The 19,548-nt window shown below is 35.5% G+C and overlaps 1 protein-coding gene across 3 annotated transcripts in view; it reads left to right on the top strand.

The window, feature by feature from the left end:
* Hexo1 (Hexosaminidase 1) overlaps positions 1–19,548 on the top strand; it is a 90,369-nt gene that overhangs the window by 41,807 nt on the left and 29,014 nt on the right. The gene's annotated exons all lie outside the window — the stretch shown is intronic.

The raw sequence follows: 19,548 nt of genomic DNA, 5'->3' as shown, positions 1-19,548 counted from the left end.
TTTTTTTTTTTTTTTTTTTTTTTTTTTTTTTTTTTTTTTTTGCAGACAAGGTCCTTTGACACAGAATGACCCTTCTACAGTCCTTTTTGCAGGAACATTTCATCCTCAGCCACCACAAGAAAACCTCACCAGATTTTCACAATTTCTATACTTTTTCTAAGACATCTTTCTCTGTAAAATTTTGAATAAAAATAAGTGATTGGGTTAGTTTAGACCAGGCGTACTCAACCTGGTGCTCTTTTAATGACATTTGGTGCTCTCGTGGTGCGAGTAAAAATGTGCTCGCGAATACGAACGCTCCTGAGGTCCTTTTTTCAATGCACACTTAGTTGTACAGCCGGAACAAATAGTCTTCATATCCATCCATTATACTATTTTAACGACCTGATAGGCCTTCCCATATTTCATGGTGTATAATCCCTTTCAATTTAGTGTGGACTTGTCAGAAGAATCAAGATTAGGCTATTCAAGGGAATAGTAGCCTATAGCTGCTCGTGAGGAACTTGAATTGATAGATCTCCAGTCTTCCTTAGCGCTGAAATATTTGTTTCAAAAGGAGAAATTCAGTCTTTGGGAAGCAGAAGAAACAAAATGTTTCAAATACTAGGGAATGTTTTTCTCAAACATTAGCTATGTTCGGGACAATCTATGCGAAAAAACCGGTACCGCTGTCATCGTAAGCCAGTGCTCTGTTGAGTTACCGAGGCGCCTATTTAGTTACAATATACACATACATATAAGTTGACTCTAATATCTTAATTTTTAATAGGTCGCACCTTTGGGAAGCACTAATTCTTCGAAGAAACCTGGTTTTTTTTCATTCAATGGCGGGCACTTGACTTTTCGTCATTCATTCAAGGGTCTCCATTTTGAAGAGACGCGCCGAAGCTGTAGTTCTTTTTGCCGCCATAAGCATTGTCTTCGGTTTACCATGGGAGGTGAATTACATAGCACCACATGATGATTGATGGAGCAATGGTGGAATGATGAGGGAAAACGGGAATACCTCACGAAAACCTATTACCTATCACCACCTTTGTCCACCATAAATTTCACTTGGACCCGCCGGGTTTCGAATCCGGGTTACCAGCGTGGAGAGCCGATGTTCTAGTCTTTCGACTAACAGTGCGCCCAGATATCTCATTTCTGCAAATCCTACTTTTTTTTTGTTAATTCGGAGAGTCCAATCCTCTGATTAATGTTGATACAATCAATGCTTAATGTAATTTCAGAAGTGTCAATTCTTGCATTTGTAAATCATGAAAAGGTCATTACAGAAGATAAATGATCTGTCTACGCAAATTTGATGTAACTTACCAAAAAAAAATAATAATATAGGTATACACTGAAATTATGTCACAATAGAATATTTGCATGTGGAGTAGGCCTATATATTTCGCGATATGTTACTGTTGTATTCTATTCAGAGAACAGCGCTTGCTTCTGTGATGACCTAGTGCTCGACAGGTGTTCAGGAAGATCTCATCAGTAGTTATTTGCACATTGGCAGGTAGGTAGGTAGTTCTTTATTTATTTTCATTGCATTTATAAACTACAGAGTCCATTCACAGTCGGTGACATGATATGGTGGCCATGGAGCAATGTTGAAATGAAAATATTACGGGAAACACAAAGAAAATCTGTAACATAGACATCGTAGACATAAAACATTAAAAATAAAAGTATCTTAACTAGATATGTACCCTTGATGAAACTGTCATCTATATTGTCTTGGATGTCGTATCTATATTGTCCTTATAAAACAAGTGGTGTCACCAAGAGATTTCATATCGATTATCGAACGGATAATATTGTAAACTTTCAATAAGTTAAATATCAATTTGATGTATGAGCGGTCACTACTCACAAAAGATCATTAAAGTTAAGATACTTTCTGGAAGGTATGCAATTAACAAGAGTCGATTTTAGACAAGATTAAAAATATTCCAGGTATCTTGGTAAGAGTCAGGAAACCCGTGGTACACCACTTTAATGTTTGCAGTATTGTCTGGAGTCGTTATTTCGATGACCTACACTGATTTCCTTTCTGAGACAAGGACATAAAACGTGTAAAGTTAAAATGTGTTTACAAATACAGAATAAAGACTTGAAGATACAAGACTATTTTAAGTTTGAACAAGGTCTGCCCAAAATATTTTCTTTGGAACCATCACTCATAAGACTTCTTTCTGATCCATGTCATTCCGAAAATATTTCCGATTTTTACTCTTTAATTGTTACCTGGGAAGGCATTACAGACTTTACTCGTAACTGTCACAAAAATATAACACTATTTAAACATGTGAAAAATGTTATGAAACGGGCGAATCTGCATGAATATTGAATATCAAGTGTTCCTCCTCGGTGGACTTTATACTGTAAATAAATATTAGACATTGAAGAATGGCGAAATTTCATGACACAAAGTAAATTTAGCGATATAGTATAAAGATTCTTTTTTGTTTTAAGATTAATCGACCAAAATATTTAATCGAATAATCGAGTCGATTAAAGTTAATCGATTGTAGTTGATATTAATTATTATTTTGTTAATACAAACTCACACTAAAAATTCCGACAATATTTCTCTCCCGGAAATTGCTTACTTAAAAGCACAATAGTACTGTTTTTTTATAATTGTAAATCAGGTACTGTAGGTAAAATCTTTGCACAAATACTTAAGAAAGAGATGGAGATATGAGGACAGTGACTTAATCTGCCTCTATTGAAAGCTGAAACAATGAGAAACCCTTATTAAGTGTTATGTTTTTCCAAGAAAACTTCCACCTTGTTGTCAGCTCATCTTCCTAGCATATGAAATACATACTCCTGGGATTCGTCCCTCTCATTCCTTATAAAATAGCCATATCTACACTGGTGGCCATAATTCTGGAAACTTTTTGTGTTTGTACTGAATTATCATAACATCTATTTTTATTCACATATTATTACAATTTAAAATGTTACTCGTGACTGAAAGCATCAAACAAATATTGTCCATTCCATTTTTAAAGAAAATACATAATTTTATAGCATAATGTGTATGAGAAAACAGATATTTACACATTAAAACTTAGAAATCTGTTGCGTGTTATTTTCTCATTCATTCTGTAAAAGTTAGTACTCTGTTTGATAACATTTATTTTTAATGACAGCATCAATTCTGCGGGGCATTGAGTCCACTAGACGTTGCAGTTCTTCCTTGCTGATGATCCGAAACCAGCTGTGGATAATGGTTTTAATCAACTGAGTTTTGTTAGTGAGATTTTTTTAGACGCCAAACTTTTTAACATTGACCACAAGTTTTCAATTAGATTAAGGTCAGGACTATTCCCAGGCAACTTTATCACCTTGATATTTTTCTGTTGAAATCATCGCATAACACTCTTGGCAGTATGGCATGGAGCACCATCCTGTTGAAATACAAAGTCATCACAATTTGGGTGTAAGTCGAAATTGGATGGTATCAATTTCGCTTCCAGAATATCTTTTATGTATTTTTCCGCATTGAAGTTCCCTTGAACAATCTGAAGTCTTCCTACTCCATTCTTGGACATGCATCCCCAGATCATGACAGCAACAGGATGTTTCATAATTGCGATGAGGCACTCAGAATTCAAAGCTTCTCCATCTCGGTGACGAACGTATTTGACTCTGTCACTTCCAAATACAGAAATTCTTGTTTTATCACTCCATATCACGATCGCCCAGTTCATTGGTCCATGATTGATAATTTTTGCACCCATTTACACTATTTTCTCGTTGCCTTTTGTTGAGAAATGGTTTTTTTCTGAGTGCTCTTGCTTTCAATCCATTGTCAAATAACTTCCTTCGAACAGTCCTCGCAGAAATACCAAGTTCACTGCAGTGTAGAACTTCCTGTATCTCTTTAGAAGATTTCTTTCGATCTTTCAATGCTAATCCACAAATCTGCCTCACATCTCTTGGATTTACTTTAGGTTTTCTACCAGTCCTAGATATTCTTTTACAAGACTTTGTGGATTTGTACCTCTGCCATACCTTCTGGACGCCAGACACTGTAGCACCATTACCAAGTTTTGTTGCAATTTCCTTGAATGTGTAGCCTTCTTCTCAAAGTGTGACTGCCCTACTTCGTTTAGAAGGTGTCCATTTCTTTCTTGGAGCAATTGTGATAAAATTATCAATAGAGTTTGTGGTAAAATAATCAGGTGTTAACCAAACGAAATCTTAAGTCAGACTAATAATAGAAACACACTCATAATGTCCATATTTTATGCTAAAATTGCTCAACATTGTTCCTACTGATCAACAATAATCTTAAAATCAACAATGGACCAATTTTTATTTCAGTAATTAGTCAGAAATTATACTGAAATCTGAAATAAATATTTAGATCTTAAATGACAAGAACATAATTCCCCACATAGTAATGATTATTTATTGTTAAATAATAAGGATTTAATATAATACCTTTATTATAACCCCATAATTAACGAATCAGTCACGAGTAACATTTTAAATTGTATAAATCTGTGAAAAAATACGGATGTTATAATAGTTCAGAACAAAAACAAAAAGTTTCCAGAATTATGGCCACCAGTGTACACTGTGTGCAAGTGAGAGCATAACTATCTTCTTTTTCTAAAATCTGGTAATTCGATTACAATAGGGGCCAGTCTTCTGTTTCTACCGCTGTACTTTTGCAGGTGCTTGCAGTTTCTGTACTGAGTTTGTATATGACGGTTGTGTGTTTAGTTTGATAAAGAAAAAAAAAAATCAGTTTTCTGTGGTCTGTGAAAAGTGTAAACTCCAATATGTCATATGAGAATTTGAGAGGTAAACTTGGTGAAACGTTTGGATTTAAATTGAACGATCGTGGAGAAGTGCTTGACAAAAAAAAAGTTTTTTTTCGTGTTTAGTGATGCAGGAAACATTGTTACTAAACGTAGAGCGGCACTTAATTCGGAGCATGTTAATGCACTCACATGTTTAAAATCATGGAAGAAGCAGGATTAACTAGGTGAGTCTTCATACCTTTTGTTATTTATATTTGTCTAAAAAATTCCCGGAGAAATTGACAAAATAAATTATAAGCCTCATAATAAATATGTTAGTAAGTAATTAAAATAGTTGTTTTGTGTAATATAACGATACAATATATACAGATATACAACATTTAATACTTATGCTTATCACCGAACACAAGTTAAATTTAACAATAACTTCAAAAAATACCAGCTAAAAGAGCTTGAAGTAATCGGACTTCTGGTTGGAGCAAGAGGTACCGCTACTCTCTTCATGAAAGATGTTTTTAAGAGGCTTGGAATACCTACATCTATTATTCCGATTGTAACCTTAGCTGCATTGAAAGGATCAATTGCTCTCCTGAAGAATCACCTATATTCGAAATCAAACTAAGTTCAGTAGCATTCTTTACTTTTTTGTAACACCTTTCTAAAAATAGGTATATTTTCACTAATCTAAAAAAAAATATATTTGCAGTTATATACTTGTAGGAATTTCATTGTTAAAACAAAATCAATGGTTTTTCATGAACTTGTAAAAATTTCTATGGTTAAGTACTCTTTGTCCCTTGTGGCAGCTCACGAATGGTGAGAAGATATATAATTTTTTTAAACATTTTTTCAACTTGATCAAAACTCGATTATTCTATCGATTAATCGATTAAATTCAAATAGTTAATCGATTAAATATTTTTATCGATCAACAGGATTAGTTATATTAAACGATGATCGGATTTAAGTGCATGATTCATCCCATATACGCTTAGAGCAGGGGTTAATGAACAGATAGCCTGAGAGAAGTTTAATCCGAATTCATTATACTGAGGCGGACGTATCGTGACTGGTTCCGAAAACCAGCTAGCAAACAACGAGCTAATCCTTCAGGATCGTCTGGTTTGTCCGGTCTGATGACTAACCTTGTGCACAAACTGGTAGCAGTCTATTGCCCTTTTGCACAGGACATAAAGGACACCAACTCCCACGAAAGAGTGAGAAATCAATTTACTCACGAGAATCAATTAGCTAATTAAGAAATGTGCTCATAGGCAGTGACTCAATTTTAAATACTTATACACATTGTGTGCATTTCCTACTTATTATTAATTAAGAAATATGCGTTACAATTAGGCAACTACTGGAGTTTTTATTAATTTAAAATAAACTGTTAGTATTGACTGTTATTTTTCATAATGATTATCGTGGACTCAAGGTGACTTGATCCATCATCTCGCCATCGGTATAATCTCTGCCTTGAAAATGATGATGCTGATAATGGAAAAGGGAGGAGAATAACAGACTTTTAAGAAAGTAAATATTATGTGGTGGATTTTTAGTAGCCTATATATAAAACTCAAATTAGGCTTGTTCGAATTTAATTTTAGGATTTATTTTGCAATTCATTTTTAATTTTCAGAGAAGTCTATATTGTATCTTAAAAGTATTTATTTCAGTCACTGACTTCACAGCATATGTTTAAGGTGCTACACCTTTACATTACATGTTTAAAGGACGTATGAACGTTTTCGTTGGTCTACGCCAACATCATCATCGATACGAAGTACATTTTAGCAATATCAGTGCTCTCTACATAATATCTACAAATACAAAACATTTACTTTGAGATTCAGATATTGCCTATACGTTTTTGCCTGACTGGATTTATTGCCTATGTTTACAAAATGTCATTTAAGAACTTAAAATTCATAGAAAGAAATGCAAATCTGAAGCAAACCACTGTTTAATGTATTGTAGCCTATATTTATTCATTGGTTACCTAATGACGCTGTCTTATCTGCGTGTTATCTGACATCGATGGTATTGGTCACAGCAAAATGGTATGTGGCGAGAGTAAGGTACGATCACACATCGCTACTTTTGCAGAGCAACTTTTTTCACTGGAATTGCAAAAGTTGCGTGTAGTATCCACCCACAAGCCAAAAGTAGGGATCCTGTATACTACAGTCGCGCTCAAACCTCCTGACATTTCGCCAGCACCAGTACATGCGAGCGCGACGTTGTCACAACTACACTCTCCATCTCTCTCTCAGCGGCAGTAGTTTTAAAACTGTGGAGCGCGATCCTTTACCTGAGATTGGTTTGATATGGAGATACAGAAGGCTTCTTAATAATAATAATAATAATAATAATAATAATAATAATAATAATAATAATAATAATAATAATAATCATCATCATCATCATCATCATCATCTTCCTAACAAGTATTAGGCCAAGTGGCCTGTTACGGTCTCAAACTAGAATTTTCAGTCCATCTCTTCTTTGGACGGCCTAGAGATCTTTTGCCATATGGATGGTAATGAAACAGTGCTTTTGGAATTCTCCATCATCCGAGGCTTCTGTTGAGACTTGAAAGCAATGTGAAAATGACGCTCAATGGGTTGCTAGCCCAGAGAGGTGCAATTGGCGGGGTTCCCACCTATACAGCATTTCCTCTGCATATGACATTTCAGTTATACCGCTGATACTTGGTCCCCAGAGCCTCGTTCGTTCAAAACGGGTTGCACCACGGGAAGGTGAGGATGGGATTGGGTAGGAGAGGTTGTTGATTGAATGCACACCACTACCTTTTAGGAACCCAATAATAATAATAATAATAATAATAATAATAATAATAATAATAATAATAATAATAATAATAAATATTATCATCGGATTGCATCGAATGAAATTAAAAGTCACAAAATATAGAAAAATTAGTTGAGTCAGACGTAAATGAACATACTGAGTTTATATCAGTTTTTGTAATAGTTTTACTTTTATTAGGGTTAATGTAGTTGTCAAATAACACAAAGGCGCAGTGTGATAAAATTAATTTAATGGTAGACTTAATTTGAAATACTAATTTTCTATACAAATGAATTGACATGGCCCTAAATAGCGTTATGTCCATGCTAACAAAGCATATTCTTGCAAAAATAGAGGTTATTATATGCCTGCACATTAATATATACCGTAACGCCTTTATACACTACTCCGTTTGTTGCGCTCAAGTCCCGCATAATACGCGATTTTTGTGGAATCACATAAAGGCGTTACGGTATATATTAATGTGCAGGCATATAATAACCGCTATTTTTGCAAGAAATGTATTGTAACAGCAATGAAACATTTTGGTCATTTAATAGAATTTTTTGCTATCCAGTTTGTTGTCTTTTAGTGCAGTGTTCCGCAACCTTTTTTAATCTTTGGCACATCAAAATTAAGTCCTAATTCATACTGGCACATCTACATTTTCAAACACAGAATTTGTATGGAAACAGGGAAATTAGTAATATTTGACGTAACCATAAATCCTGCTTTTAAACAGAACACAAATATAACCACTAAATATGCGTATATTACTTTCTTATTATACGCAATTTTGCATTTTTATGTTCAGTTCATTTAAATGGGAGAAGATATCTGACAAGTAGACTAATTTAGATACTTAGTTTTCGTCAGAAAATAATGCAGCAAATTCATGATTATGCGAGATTAGAAATGTTTTCAGCTCTTCATGAAGTTCAAAAACTCTCGAGAATGCTTTGCCACGTGACAACGATCTAACTTCAGTGTGAAACAGAAGAGACATGTGATCAGAACCCATTTCTTGACAAAGGGCTGAAAACAGGCGCGAATTAAGGGGACGTAACTTCACAACATCGTCTAGGGCTGTCTTAAGAGGAACCGGCAATGTTTTGGCAACAATCGCTTCTCGATGTAGAAAACAGTGATCGAATCTTATTTTAGGATTAATCTCCCGGACTTTAACTTTGAAACCTTTCACTTTTCCAGTCATCGCCGCAGCTCCATCCGTGCAGACACTAACACAATCTTCCCACCTTAAATTATTTTCCGGAATGTATGCATCTGTAACGTGAAAAATCTCTTCTCCTGTTATCTTCCCTGGAAGTCTTACAGAAGAAAAAATTAGTCTTTATACATTCATCCTCGATGTATCTTACATATGCAATGAGCTGAATATGTCCATTTACGTTACACGATTCGTCTAATTGGAGTGAGAAAATTTTGTTCGCAGACAACTTTTCTCTTACGTGTAATTCAATATCGTTTGACATGTCACTGATTCTGCGACCAATGGTATCACCTTAAAGTGTTATTTTCGCAATTTCATTATGCGACTCTATACCTAACACTTCTTTAACCATCGCCAAACAAGCCGGCTTAATCAATGTTTCGGCAGCTGTATGAGGACTCTTTGTTTTTGCGATAATTTCTGCAACGATATAACTAGCTGACTGAAATTTTTCCGAAGTCTTGAAAACTGAAGACATAATTTTTTTGCTCCAGTAGTCGGCGAAAATAATCTATATTTTTATTTGCTAAATGGGAATGTTTAGTAGAAAAATGTCGCTTCAGTTTACTTCGAACCATGCTTTTGTTACTAAATGATTCACCACAAACGATACAAATTGGAGATGGATAAGATTGATTATTAGAACAGGTGAAACCGAAATACAAATAACTTTCATTATACTGACGGCACAGTACTGTACTTTAGATTTTTTCGTAATTTCACCAACATTTCCTTCAATTTTATGTTCTTTGGGTCGCTTTGTTATAAACTTATCCATGTTGGATTATATTCATTCACTTCTAATTCTGCACAAAAAAAAACACACACACGCACGCACGCACACACACACAAGAAGCAAGAGAAACTACTGAAAAACGTATTTGTTCTCAGGTTTTCCTAAAGCTGAATTTCACAGTACCGTTACCATTTATTATAGCGGCTATTGTAACTCGTACCACTCCTCCGTATAAAGGCAGCTCAACTTTCTTTGTGTGAGAAGGGTTACCTTTTGTTCACTCATATTTACCGATATGGGGTGAGTGCCTCTATTACTTCATGGAATTAAGAACGTTACGTTTTGTCCCGAACTATAGTAATTGAACTCTTATCATGAAATATGAAATATTGGGACGAAATGTGCAACACTCATGATTACGAAAAATATTTTAATATACATTTTTTAAGTTTCATATATTTCGCGGCACACCTGGTCCTAAGAATTGGCACACCAGTGTGTCGCGGCACACAAAAACTGGAAATCTTACGAAAGTATAGTGAAAACAGTACTTTAATCAGAAATAACTCTCTGATTCATTATGAATCCCATCATCGACATTAAGGACGATAATAAAAAATCGCGACTCAATCACTGCAGCTGCGATGTCGGGAGGATGGAAGCGCAGGAATGTGAAGTGTGGTAAACATGAGGACTTGGAGAACGCGCACACGGCAGACAACTATACATGACTTTTTTCGAAAGAATTAAGCACAGTACATATTGTAAATATCTTTGACGTACAGTGTAGTAATTATATAGTGGAGTGATAATGTATTACCTTCCATGAATCATGTATTTCAATAAAAAAATGCTAATAGATACTATATTTAAGTCAAAATTAGTATACCCGCCTAATACGCGGTTTACTCGAGGTCCCTTGAACAGCGTCTTATCGAGGTTTTACTGTATTGATCCATACAATTGGAACCACAAACATGCATTATATATACATGCAGGGTCCCTATAACATATCAATTTTCCGAGCGCACTTGTTATTTGATTTTGAGACTTTCTAAATGGCGAATATACGTGCCCATATGTTGCAACGCAGCACTGCCGCTATTGGCTATCGCCGATAAGCGGACACACCTGCAAACGGTAAGAGGTTTGAATGCGACTGTAATAAAGATAGGAGTTGAAACTATGGCTATACTCCTGATTGATTGGGACAAGTTATCATAATCTCCATTAATTTATTAATAAATAAATCTATTTACACGTAAATAATACTAATAACTGGACCGATGAAATATATTTAATTTGTGTATTGGTATTTATTATCTATTTTTTTAATATCAATGAACTAATGGCTAGTTTTGCTATAGGCTATATAAAAGTGTAATTTATGTATTTTATTTTGTATTTTCTGAAAGTCAGTAAACAACGACTAGTTTTGCTACATATGCAAATGTATTTAAGTATGTTTTGAAAGTCAGTGAATAACAGTAGCCTACATGTTTTAAAGCATCTCAGAGCCACCAAATTTCTTACACTGCTTGCAAACACAATACTTCATTTTAATTATGTTCAAAAATTCATGAAATCAGCATTTACAATCTTAATACATAAAGGAGGCGACGTGAATGATTTAAAACATTGAAGGCCAATTACTATTTACTCCGTCATCCGAAGAATCATTGAAAGATATCTTGATACTAAGCTTCGATCATACATTCTATTAAATGCTCATAAAAGAGGTTTTATTAATATATCTGGAACTTATATCAATGCATCCCTAATAAATGGCTACCTTCTATCATCATCTAACAATAAGCTTAATAAGAAGGATTGTTGTGTCGTGTTTCTGGAAGTGTCTAAAGCCTTTGATTCTGTTGGTCACGAACATATTCTTAGAGTCCTTACAACATCTGGCTTTCCACAGAACCTGTTCAGACTTATTGGTTCCTATTAACTAATAAATTAATACAATTCAAATAGAAACAAATCACACAAAAACCAAATCAATAAGTGTAAAACGAGGCGTTGCTCAAGGATCACCGTTGTCTCCAATAATTTTCCATTTGGCACTGAATTTTGTTCCATAAAAGTTAACAGATCATGAAATTAGCAAACTATATGGTTTTACACTTTCCAATTATCTTCAAAACCTAAATACTTTCGCATTTGAAGATGATTTAGCTCTCGTTGGAAAAGATGAAAAGTCAGCAGCAGCTCTCTTTGATTTGGCTGAAAGTAAATTAGATAAACTAGATCTTGAAATAAACACTATTAAAAGCAAATGTATAACTCCATTATCATAGATTCAATTACACGCTTGGAGAGAGATCTCAACCAAGCTCATCAGAGTGATAATGAAAAGAGGACCATTTATGAGTCTTGTATTTTCTACCTTAGTGCCACCAGGTGGCCCGGGTTCGAATCCCGGTCGGGGCAAGTTACCTGGTTGAGGTTTTTTCCGGGGTTTTCCCTCAACCCAATATGAGCAAATGCTGGGTAACTTTCGGTGCTGGACCCCGGACTCATTTCACCGTCATTATCACCTTCATCTCAGACGCTAAATAACCTTAGATGTTGATACAGCGTCGTAAAATAACCTAATAATAAACCTTAGTGCCAAGTATAACATTCCTCTCTTTAATTGGCCAGTAATAGGTTTACTTTTTGGTGCTCGGGGTTCTTTACCAAAATTTACATATATATATTTTTAAACAATTATCAATATCATCTTTTGAAATTCAAAAAATCATCACACAAATTCATAAAGATTCCCTGCCACTATGTGGCGCGCCCATTCAGATAAGAGTAACCTCGCTAGTTTCCCGCACTTTCAGTCGACGGTCATTCAATACCATATCGTGGATTTTTTCTACGATTTCTTCACTTATTGCTGTTAATGGACGTCCATTGCGGGAGTAGTCTTCCACACTCTCTCGACCATGTTTATATAGTTCCACCCATTTTTTCACAGTCGAAAACGCTGGATCGGATTCCCCCAGTGTAGCATCCATGTCTGCTTTAATTTCTGTTGGATTCGTTATCTTTTTTACGAAATAGACTCTTTAATGACAGCACGAAGTTCGGTATTTTCCATTTTAGACAGTCTGTTCGGCGCACTAACTTTAACATTAAACGACATAAAATGTAGTCAATAGAAAATTATGATTTTTCGTGTTTCAACTAATGTAAAATGGCCGCTAAGAATGGAACCTTGTAGTTGAAACTCGCATCCTCGCTTTCGATTTAATATTTTCACACGTTAAAATCGGTGGCGCTGGCTATACAAATGTTACGATTTACATTATCCACAATGTATAATGTATCACATCACAGTATATTGTACATGTTTATTGTATTCAGGACCCTTGTGGTCACTCAAATTCTTTGAGCTGATGTATATAATTTAGAAAAATATATATTTAGAAGTCATATTTTCTTACACAGGGATTATTTATATGCGGGAATCTAATAATGAAAGAAACGAAAATAAAAAAGGACACTTCATACCTAGTTAGTACTCGTTTAATGCAAAAAACATTTCACACCACGAATGCAACTGTGTTTTCATTTCATTTTCTAGTTACTTCTAACTTATACATCAACATTTGCATGTCTGTTCTCAGTGCTACTGGATGTTTCTAGGAATCTTCTTCAGAAAAATATCGCTGTTACATTAATGTTTCCTCCGAAAATATTCCGGAAACACATGTTAATTATATCTGTATTATTCAAATTAAACTTTTACAGGTATCACATTATTTACATCAATGAACGCTCGGATAATAATTCATATTTTGACATGTACCAAAGAATAAAATGACAATAGGCCTATTCACATGACAGTTTATAAATTATTATTGATCGATCATGAGTGTTGAATTCAACGTTGACAATAGGTTTTCTTATGTATTATATAATGAACTTGTTGCTTTTTAAAGCTACAAATATCTTGAATTTTATCAGAAAATGACACACCCATAATCTTTTCATTGGTTTGCCAAGACAATTATCTCTTGGTAGTTTTTTAATTGTTTATTTTACGACGCTTTATCAACTTCTATGGTTATCTAGTATCTGAATGAGATGGTGGTAATGCTAGCGAAATGAGTCCAGGATCCAGTTCCGAAAGTTATCCAGCATGTGCTCTTAATGAGTTGAGGGAAAACCCCGGAAAAAACCTCAACCAGGTAACTTGCCCCAACCAGGATTTGAACCCGAGTCCACTCTTGGTAGTCTTACTATTTATTATTATATTCGGTACCATAAGGCAGACATGTTCATTCCGCACCTTTCCCCTCCTTGTAAACAACTTTTCGATTTCTTAAATATTACACTGTTCTCGCTCTATATGGCCTAATTTAGTAACTCCGGCTATTTTCTTGTGTCTTCATTTCTGTTGTTGTTTTCATTAATTTCTTTGGTTTTATTCGTCGTTTCTATTCCATAAGTTAAAATGGTTTTATAATGCTTTAGAAGATTATTTTATGTTCTTTATGACAATATTTATTTTTTCATATAGTGTCACTGAGATATCTAGATAGGTATCACATTGGCTTTTATTGCTTCAAGTTTTACTTGGTTTTGTAGGGTGCCATAACTTTATATTTCAGTTGCTAGATATTGAAAACTCATTACCTTTTAACTTAATGTGATAAATATTTAAAACATATCCCAGTTATTTTTAACATGGATACGTCTTTAAAATCGGTACCGTCATTTTTCATAACTATGGTCCATTCAAATTTTGTACTCCATAACGTAGTACGGTACCTCGTTTATCTATATTTTTCCTGTATTGTAGTTTGAAGTCAAGTCACTGCAGCTATCTAAGAACGGTCTATGTTACTTCTACAATGTTCTTTGAATAGTTGTATCGTGGACCATAGTTGTGTTCCAGGCCCATAGTTATGGGAAATGACGGTATCCTATAGGAAAAATTGGACAAAAAAGTATGAAATTTAGCCAATATCTCAAAAAGTATAACCGATAGCCAAAACATGGAAACTAACTGGGATAACCGAAGGGTAGAAGCACTTAAAAATATAGCTATAGTCGTGTCGCTGTTATTTCCGGCGTGACTCCTCCTCTTTGCTTACGCCTTAGGAAGTGAAGGATCTATAAAGTCTAATTAGGTAGTATCGTTCGCCATTTTTGTTTTTTCGTTGCTGAGCTACCAGACGAGGAATGTATTTGTCGCACCGTTAAAACATTATTATGTCGTAGCTCCTATGATAATAAATCAAACGCACTGTAATTAAGCAAATAATTGAGCGGCAAATAATGTCCTCGTGTGCTTTCTGCGAACGCCAACGAAAGAACAAAAATGGCGGGCGATTATATGAAGTATTTATCGAGCCTTAGGAAGTGCATAACGTCATCAGCAGCGAATGACAAGACGCACACGTTTAAATGTAGCCGACCTGCATCGTGATTGGCTGCCGGAAATAAGAACGATGGGACTATACTTCAAAATTGCGCACATGCGCGGGGAGCATCAGCCATTTTTGGTTCTTTGCGTTGCGTCATGCGTTTTCAAGTCAGTGAGTATTCATTTCCAGACTGCACGTGGTAGGACGATGATCAAACGATTCATCTGAACGAGTCGACCTGGTTGGCAAGTTGGTATAGCGCTGGCCTTCTATGCCCAAGGTTGCGGGTTCGATCCCGGGCCAGGTCGATGGCATTTAAGTGTGCTTAAATGTGACAGGCTCATGTCAGTAGATTTACTGGCATGTAAAAGAACTCCTGCGGGACAAAATTCCGGCACATCCGGCGACGCTGATATAACCTCTGCAGTTGCGAGCGTCGTTAAATAAAACATAACATTTTTTTTTTTCATCTGAACGAGATCTAGCCAGAAACGCTAAATCATAAACGGATGGTGAAAAATTATATGTAGAGTCCTGCGTTTGGTTACTCTGAATACAAGTTAGGTGTACCTCAAACCTACTAGCTTCGCGCTGCAGTCTCTCCTCGCACACTTCCTTATTGTGTGTTTACATCAGTGGCGTAGCGTCAATGTAAGCTAAAAAGCTCAGCTTCCCCAGTTAATAACTCCATAATAAACTGCAGTTTATGAACAAAATTATTTATTAATTTTAATACAATTTATAAGTACGCCTTAAATGTTGTGATGCGGCAGTTCAGGATGATTTGTGATGCAGCAGTAAACATGAAGCCTGCACACACCAGCTTACAATCCCCTCCACAGACTCGTTTCTTTCACACATTCTTCTATGTAACGCACCCCACAGGTTTTCCATCCCTTTCTAACTAAACTACCCTGGTCGCAAGGCTCGCAAGAAGATAGCTTTAGCATTGGAAAGAATTAGCTTCCGAGTTATCCCTTTCGTGAGTTGTGTTCACTTGAAGTGTTAGTGTGCACTGTAGCTGATATAATAAATAACGAGTGAAATAACAGTTCCTGACACTAATTTATGTAGTCAAAAATAATCTTCTGATAAAGATTTTAACGCTGATTTTTTTACTTGGTTATTTAACGACGCTGTATCAACTACGAGGTTATTTAGCGTCGATGGGATTGGTGATAGCAAGATGGTATTTGGCGAGATGAGGCCCGAGGATTCGCCATAGATTACCTGACATTTGCCTTACGTTGCGGAAAACCTCGGAAGAAACCCAACCAGGTAATCAGTCCAAGCGGGAATCGAACCCGCGCCCGAACGCAACTCCGGATCAGCAGGCACGCCGGTGGCTTTTAACGTTGATTGATGTAATTTTACTAACACTGTATCTATTGACCGTTAATATTCTGGTTTTTCTAAATATGACAGGCAGTGAGCTAATGTTAAATTATACCGGTACGTATTGTATGTGTCTATAGAGGTATGTGTAAACCATCAAATCATATTTTACTATGTACCATTTGAGGTGATGCCTTATTGGTGTTACTTATGAGGTTCCAACCAATCTTCGGACTGCTGACTTGACATCGACTACTATTTATTTTAAGACGCAATACCTTTCCTCGTACATGAAAGACAACTTGAGTTAGCTTCCCCTGCTCAAAATTTTATGCTACGCCACTGGTTTACATCTATTCGTGTGTACAAAATATCACTTGCATTTAATAACATAATAAAGAAGTATTTATTTAAAGGCAGCTTATATGCAATAAAAGATATTTTTTACCACTGTTAGACAAAACTAAAAATTTTCAGGAGCCAGCCCCTTTATTTTCAGGAATCGCCACATTTTGCCCACACATGCAATGAAAAACCATTCGAGCTAAGATGCTACAATTTACTTAAATATATTTACTTACTTACTAATAGCTTTTAAGGAACTCGGAGGTTCACTGCCGCCTTCACATAAGCCCGCCATCGGTCCCTATCCTGAGCGAGATTAATCCAGTCTTTATCGTCATATCCATTTCAGTATTATCCTCCCATCTATGTCTCGGCCTCCCCAAAGGTCTTTTTCCCTCCGACCTCCCAATTGACACTCTATACGCATTTCTGGATTCGCCCATAAGTGCTACATGCCCTATTAAACAATATTAAATTTATATGAAATGCAAACACATGCTCTCAGAGACGCTCTGTGCTCTCCACTGAAGCTGTGTAAGTCTACTGAAAATATCTTGAGATGAGCAACAAATGTAACAATATTAATCTAAGAAATACATTCGAATTTCTTCCTACAACCGCTTTTGTTAACATTATGACGTATTAGTCGTAGTGACAAAAAAGAAGTCGAAGTTTTAAAGTTCCCTTCGGGTATCTCCGCTACAATTCGGAGACAGGCGATGTTACATGTTGTTGGACCACGTTGCCTGATATCTACAATTATAATTAAAGTGTTCTGCGCGTTACTGTTGTAGCGTAATGGTAGCGTTTCGGGCTGGTATTCGTGAGGTCGTCCGTTCAAACACAACCTAGTGCTTTTTATGTTTTTAAGAGAGAGAGAATATAATTGCTCCTGTGTCTTTTATGACTGTTTTAGTAATTAACATCAGGTGCATGAATGTATTATGCCATGACTTTATCATTATTTATTATGTTATGGCTGCAAATGGAAAGAAAGAAAGATTACGTTCTCAACAAAAATATCTTTCGTGGCATAAACAAAACAAACTGACTGGCGTCTGCCTTAGAAAATTCAAACAATTAAACGTTCACGAAACAAAACAAAAAGCCATGATTCAATATTTAGTCTATCTTTCTCCCACCTTGCAGTCGAGTGGACATGGAATCGACTAGTCTTTTCAGTTCTCAGCCACAGCATCCCAGTCGAGCTTCCACAAATCATCAGGACATCTTGGAGGGGGATTTGGGGAATTTTTACGCATATGCTTCTTTACTTGTGGCCCCGTAGCTCAGTCGGAAAACGTCGGAATTGAGATGTCAGTGTCCCAGGTTCAAACCCTCGTCACTTCTTTTCCATTTTATTGTGTTACAGGATAGTATAATGTAATAATTAGGGACCGGATTTTTATGTAATTACATATTATATTCCTTTGAACCTAACCATATATAAATAACAAATCTTTGCGAATCTTGTAATTACCATTAATATATTAACATTTGATACTACATATTTTTACATATTTGCCCCATATTACATATTATGGCATGGTAGTACATAAATCTACATATTTAGGAGTTTTATTCATTTTTACTTCTCTGAAAGGAAAAAGAAAACTTCAGCTGAGGAAGTTTACAATTTGAAATACACAGATTTAAAAAGCCTTTTTACCTACCCAAGAAAGGATATATTTCGGGACGAAACATAACGTCCTTAGTTCCAGAAAGTAATAGAGGCACTCACCCCATACCGCCCACTGCAAATATGAGTGAACAAAAGGCAATCTTTATCATAAAACTACCTTGTATTGTAAAAATCACTCAGAAAGTAGCGTTGCCTTCATGCGGTGGAGGACATGATTTTTCTCGAACTATAATTGTTCTGCACATGGCTTAACAAGCCGTTCCCATGCAATTTGCAACTTTACCCACCCTCTTCCTGATTCTTCCAGGGAAAACCCGTGTCAAGTCTGACATGAGACTTTCAGGTTATTGCTTGACCTCTTTATTTTAAATTTAGTAGACCTATACGGAAATAGGATTTTTCAAGCAATTAGAAAGTATGGTTCTCGGCTGGAATAATCCTACCCTTCTGAATAAAACAGGAAGGTCACTTTTCAAACATCAGTCTGTAAATGCCTATAATTTGAGGTTTTAGTAGGTACTTGTTTCTTACAGGGGGCAGCTAAAATGCATATGTCCCACATCTCCTCTTATTTTCTCCTAATCCAGTAAAGCGAGACAGTGCTTGCAGTACTGTTGTGTCATTCATTTCACTCTAGTTTTAATACTTACAGTACATATAAAGTGCAAGTGAGTTTATCTACTGCTTTTAATTAACTAAAATGGCCCCTGTATCTTCAGCCCAAACGACAAAAATAAAATCATGGATTGCGATGGACTTAGCTTTCACTATAGATGGAAAAATAGTAATGTGTCAAGTGTGCGGTAAAAAAGTCGGGTGATCTATGAAATCATAACTGCAGAGTCTTCCCTATCCTATAGCTGCCAGATATTGATATTAAATATTTTCATGATTTTACATATTTTGGTACATATTCAGCATATTTTTCTTACATAAATATGTACATATTTCACACCTTGATATTACATAAAAATCCGGTCCCTAGTAATAATATAAGAAGAAAAACCTAACACTAGTATTATGAAACTGTATTGTTTCAAATCTAACAATAAATTTATATTATATCGTTAAAGAACAATAACAGAATATAAATGATAACTTGAATATTATTTATATCGTTAAAGAACGATAACAGAATACAAATGATAACTTGAATATTTATATCGCTAAAGAATGATAACAAAATAAAATGATAACTTGAGCAAGGCTCGAACTCATAACCTTCGAATCATTACGTGAACACACTTCCGCTGCTCTACGAGACGCAGATGTGAATGACTCCTGCTTAAACAAATTAG

Source organism: Periplaneta americana, chromosome 14 (assembly GCF_040183065.1).
Source record: "Periplaneta americana isolate PAMFEO1 chromosome 14, P.americana_PAMFEO1_priV1, whole genome shotgun sequence".
Classification (NCBI taxonomy): domain Eukaryota; kingdom Metazoa; phylum Arthropoda; class Insecta; order Blattodea; family Blattidae; genus Periplaneta; species Periplaneta americana.
Note: the sequence above shows the minus strand (reverse complement) of the source record. Positions and strands in the feature narration are given on the sequence as shown.